Here is a 5,339-nt window from a genome sequence, read left to right as displayed (position 1 = left end):
TCTGGAGTTGTGTCACTTTGTGTGCGTTTGATTTTCTGAAAAGGAATATAAGATCTCCGGGTTGAGAAAGGTCCCAGTTTGACCCTGTGGCACAGAGAGCCTCCATATCAAAGGCAGCTGGCAGCTCTTAACTGAAAGACAGGGGGTCAAAGCCAGTGAGGGGAAACCGTCTTCTTATTATAATAATTCTTCTTATTATAATAATAATAGTTTAATTGATTTACCTGACATCTTCATCATCAAAGATACCCAAAAATTAAAGAACTTAAAAATAATAATAATAAACTTTATTTTATATAGCGCTTTTAAAAGTGGCTTCTCAAAGCGCTTTACAGAATGACAACAACAATAAATAAAAAGAATACACAAGATAAAACACAATTATAATATACAGAGGAGACCGTGGATGGTGGTACTATGTATAGTAGGAGCAGAGGGGTAAAGAATGGAACAAGCTGAGTAAAGGCTCTTCTAAAGAAGGTTTTGAGTCTGGATTTGAAGGAGTTTAGAGAAGGTGACTGTCTGATATCCTCGGGGAGAGAGGATATCATGTATTATCATACAGTACATGATAATACGGTATATAATATATAATATCTATAACATATACTGTAACATATAATATATTATATATTATGATATGTAGACTGGGTGGATTAAAAAATCTCCTGTCATGGGTTATTATCAAACAATTCAGTGACTAAAAGCAGTGCAGCTTAAGGGACAGAGACTTCAGTGAAATCACAGACCAGCTCGATGCAGAGTCAAGACAGCAGGGGTCTGAGGAGGCTGGAGACACACAAGTGTGTCTGGGGATCTGGCTCCTCCTCAGGGGTGGACAACCAGCAGTACTGGAGGCTGGAGAGCGAAGAGAAGCAACAGCTGGACATGAACAGAGAGGAGGAGGAAGAATCAGAGATTATATACAGTGTATATTATATGTGTACTGAGTACTGACACTGTGAAATGTTTCACATTACTCTGAATTGCAAACTCAGCACTGACACACCAGGATCTACAGTACCACAGTGTTATCAAATTAACAATTGTTTTCCTGCATACTGACAAAAAAAGTCGGTACACAAGAGCCATTTTGTGCTTGTCCTGCCGTTACTTGTCCTGTTTCTAATCTTTCATAGTTTGTATACATTCTGAAGCATGCCTTTGCATTTCACATGTATAATCTTTTATCTAGTAGTGACATTTACACACCCTGTGAATATATATCAACAGCATACATGTATCACATATAATGTGTGATATAAATCAGAATAAGGAATATGGTCTTATAATATGGTCAGGCCAGCTCCTTGAAGAGTCTGACAGCAAGGCCCTGAGGAGGCTGGAGATACCCAGGAGTGTCCAACAGCAGGCCAGTTGGCTCATCTTGCTTATTTGGCAGTTTAGCAGCAAATTTGATCTAACATTTTACCCAGACTTTTCTTAAAGGTGTCCAGAGCTTGAGACTCATCCACCTGGGTGATATACCCAGAACACGTTCATCACAGCATCAGTTTTCATTTTTCATCCTGTATTATTTCCATTTTAGTTCCAGTTATGACTTTGCATTCTTGTTTGACTCCTGAGTGTGTAAAAGAGCCTGTATGTTGAATCTGTCTATACCCATTATAGTTTGTATATCTGGAACAAATCTCTCAATTTCCTCTGTTCTAGTCAGATGAAACTTATCCATGCTAAATATACACAATGTACACTACCTGCCTGGATCACCTTGCACTTACAGTAACAATGTTAAATTTCATACCAGGTGTCTGCCCAATTTCTGATTTTGTCTTTAAAGTCTTATTTAGTTCCCTTACCGCTGCTTCTGTGTTAACCACTCTCTCAGACTTTAATTGTTTAAAATTTAACCAGTTTGATAACTATACCTGAAGCTGATGTTTATATGGACCAGGAAAATGATGGGGCCAAAAACCCATCCTTGAGGCACACCACTAGTTTCATCTGCCCAGATAACTGTGGTACCCCTTAAGATTATGCACTTTGCGCTTAAGGTTATGAACATAATGTTCCCTCTTAGCCAGTTACCAATCCATATACATGTACATAAGGTAATGAGACTTGAACAGTGAATTTGGCCATCATGAGTTCTGTTGCATTTCACTCAGATTTCAGATTGTTCCTTCTTTCTTTTTAGGCCATGAGGTGTTTTGGTCTCTGTTCCATTTAACTTAACCCTACTGGACACTATTTTTTTTTATTTCAAGTTCTCCACTTAAATGTCTAGTCACTTTAAAGCACACAAACAACAAACAAAATAAAAGTGTTGAGGTTTTCCTAGTTAATTCAATGATTAGTGACTAGATAAAAAAATGTGCAGATCTAAAGGAGCTACTTGCAAATGTAAGTGGTAAGAATGGGCAAAAGAGCATCCTCTAAGTTGTACTTGTAGCTTTCTCTTACAGACAGTCCGACAGAAAGTGCTCAACCGGTGAAGGCACCTTTTGGAGTTCAGGCTGGGCTCTGAAGAACATATATTACTGGACTGAATCTTTTATATAACTTACTCAATACCATAACTTAAACACAGACACTGACACACTCAGTCCAGGGACAATCTTCCCAGAAGCTAATTAACCTGCCAGTACGTCTTTGGACTGTGGAAGGAAAACAGAGCACCTGGAGAAATCCCAGGTAACCACTGGGAGGACATACAGACTCTACACAGACAGCACCCCAGGTCTGGAATTGAACCCAGGACCCCAGTGCTGCCAGGTATCTGCTCTCATTATCATAAATACAATTTAACAGAGTCTTCTAATAAAGTGTCTCTTTCCTTCCAGGACCCAGCTACTGTCTCTTTGACACTACCTGTGCTGAATCTACAACAATCATTTCCAAAACCGTCAATATTAATTCGCAGTGTGTGAGCACTGGCCTTTTCCTAGGGAAATCCTAGGGATTTTGGGGGGTTCTCATCTTAATTATTTTAATAACCATGCTGTACTGTGAATGGCCAGTGTGAATATTAATATGAATCGAGTTAAAGCCTTTAAAAACCTCTGAGGGAACTGCACAGTATTCTAAGTGCTGAAGAAAGAGAGTCAATTAATTTATCATGAAGGGATACGGGTGATGGTCTGTGAGACTGGAGCTGCCTGGTGCTGTCTGTTGCTCTTGGAGAGACTCTTGACACCTGCAGCTGGTCTATTCTGGGAGCGCGTCGGTCACGCTTGCGCACCTGCGCAGCTCGATATGCAAATCCTCTCGGCAGCGGTTTCGCTTTCTCCTCCCCGTCTTCCAGTTTCACAGCCAGAAATAGCCCGGGGGCGGCGGGGCAGCGGAGCGCAGCCGGGGAGATTTGCCTGCCGTGGCAGAGAGCCAGCCGGGCGCACAGCGCAGTGGTTTCGGAGAGCCCAGCTGTCTGAGCCACAGGCAGGAGCCCAGGAGGAGGAGCTCAGCTGCGCTGTTAAACTACATGAGAGACGGAGAAACGCGAGGTGCTGTAATGATGCACAGATAATTAATTCAGATTTCTAGATTAAATGTAATTCTCCGAGACTGAAGCCTTCTGGATCTGTCATTTAGTAAGACGTTCAAGTAGGGAGCTGTGTCAGCGTGCGTACTATAGACTGCAAAGGAACAGGTAAAGGTTTATTCCAGGCTTAAAGGAAAAGAAAAGATAAAAAGACCTTTCAGGTGAGAGAAGAAGGATCCACAGCTGAAACGTTGTGCCTGTTTTCTTTTCAGCATGGAATAAACCTCTACCTGGTCGTTCACAAAGATAGTTGTTCAAATCTGACATATTAATAGAATAATACAGATTAATTTAGTCTAATTCCCACCAGAAATCTTAATTCACAGTGTGTGAGCAATGGCCTTTTTCTAGAGATCATCTTCTAACATATGTGTAGATCTTTTGTGATTCCCCATTTTATTGATTTTAATTAGTATGTTTTTATTTATACTAAAATATTATCCAGGTGTCAGAGTCTGAATTTTACTTATTAATCTGTAGTACACAGATAATATATCATATCTAGCAAATAATTTACTAACATAACTTCATTTACAATTTCCTACCTGTACTTTTGAGCATTAAAATGACCATTTTATTTATACATCTGACACACGCTTCAATTGCACCCAGGTTTAGTCTGAGTGCTGTATGAATGTTGGTTAACTCCTGTTTTTACTGCATTGATGAATGAAGACATCAGCAATAAGAAACGATTTAAGAAACTTAATCTGCCTGGGCTCCTGTAAGATCAGCTTGTAAGGCATGAGTTTTACTTTTTTAGCTTGTTCTCAAACTTAATCTAGGATTCTAGCCTCTTTCTTAAATATTACAGCATCAAGTACTTTGTGAAACAATTCATACTGAACACTGTTTACTCAGTGTTTATTACTCATCTGGTGTTGTTTCTCCTACTAAACTTCACCCAGTTGCGAACCTCTGTGTGAACTTTATAATACATCTAGTATATGCCAGTATAAACCTTATAAAACATACAGTACATACCAGATAGTATACTGCTCAGATATCTGTCTTTACTTGTTATTTATGTGCTTTGTTTTGAATGAATAATGAATTGTTTATTGATTATTGGGCTGCCAATAGGCCAATGGATATCGTGGAGGCTTAGAAATTTATTTTTTTGATAACCTGAGATCTGGACATTTCTGTCCTAATTTTCACTATAAGACTGGGGAGGTCTGTGTGAGGGATGAATTGCTCTTGAATGAGGGCAGGGTGATTACCCAACTCAAAAAAAACTTTCCAGGTGTTAGGTTCCTTAGACACAATGTTTTTACATGGTTTTTATTGGAAATATGCAGTTTCCTTATGTCAGACATCCAGACATAATATTAATGCTGCTGTATTTTCGAAATACTTCCCATGTTTATGTTGTGTCCTTGATTTGAGTAAGTGCTACTTGCTGGTGTTTTGTACACATTATAAAGCACGTTATCTAATCCCTAATCATTGCAGCCGAATCGGGCCAAAGATGTATTTTGACTTTTTCAACATTCCCTGGAGTCTACAAATTAATTCAGCAACAATGATTTGAAACAAAGTTGCAGCTTTTTTATGATATCATCACAGTGTTATTTGGTTAGCAGGGTACTTTTTTAATCAATGTGTTTTTCTTTGTTTCTGTCAGCTTGTAATGCTCTAATTGTCTTTATGCTTTCTCTAGGGAATGTCACCACTTGATGTTTGTACAGTATCTTGTGAAAGACGGATCTTGTGGTAGTTTGGGAATAATCTCTATGAAAAAGATGACTTTAAGCCTGTCTGTTGAATCTGTCTGTACTGATCACAGCAAAACAAAAGACGTGCTGAAGTCAGAGGAAATAAACTAGGATTAGCTGTG

At 39.1% G+C, this 5,339-nt stretch overlaps 1 protein-coding gene across 48 annotated transcripts in view; it reads left to right on the top strand.

Moving 5' to 3' along the window:
- Positions 1-5,339, top strand: part of LOC148647083 (NACHT, LRR and PYD domains-containing protein 3-like) — a 1,669,284-nt gene that overhangs the window by 1,337,698 nt on the left and 326,247 nt on the right. The window lies entirely within an intron of this gene.

This window comes from Lepisosteus platostomus, chromosome 16, assembly GCF_059453375.1.
Source record: "Lepisosteus platostomus isolate fLepPlt1 chromosome 16, fLepPlt1.hap1, whole genome shotgun sequence".
NCBI lineage: Eukaryota > Metazoa > Chordata > Actinopteri > Semionotiformes > Lepisosteidae > Lepisosteus > Lepisosteus platostomus.
Note: the sequence above shows the minus strand (reverse complement) of the source record. Positions and strands in the feature narration are given on the sequence as shown.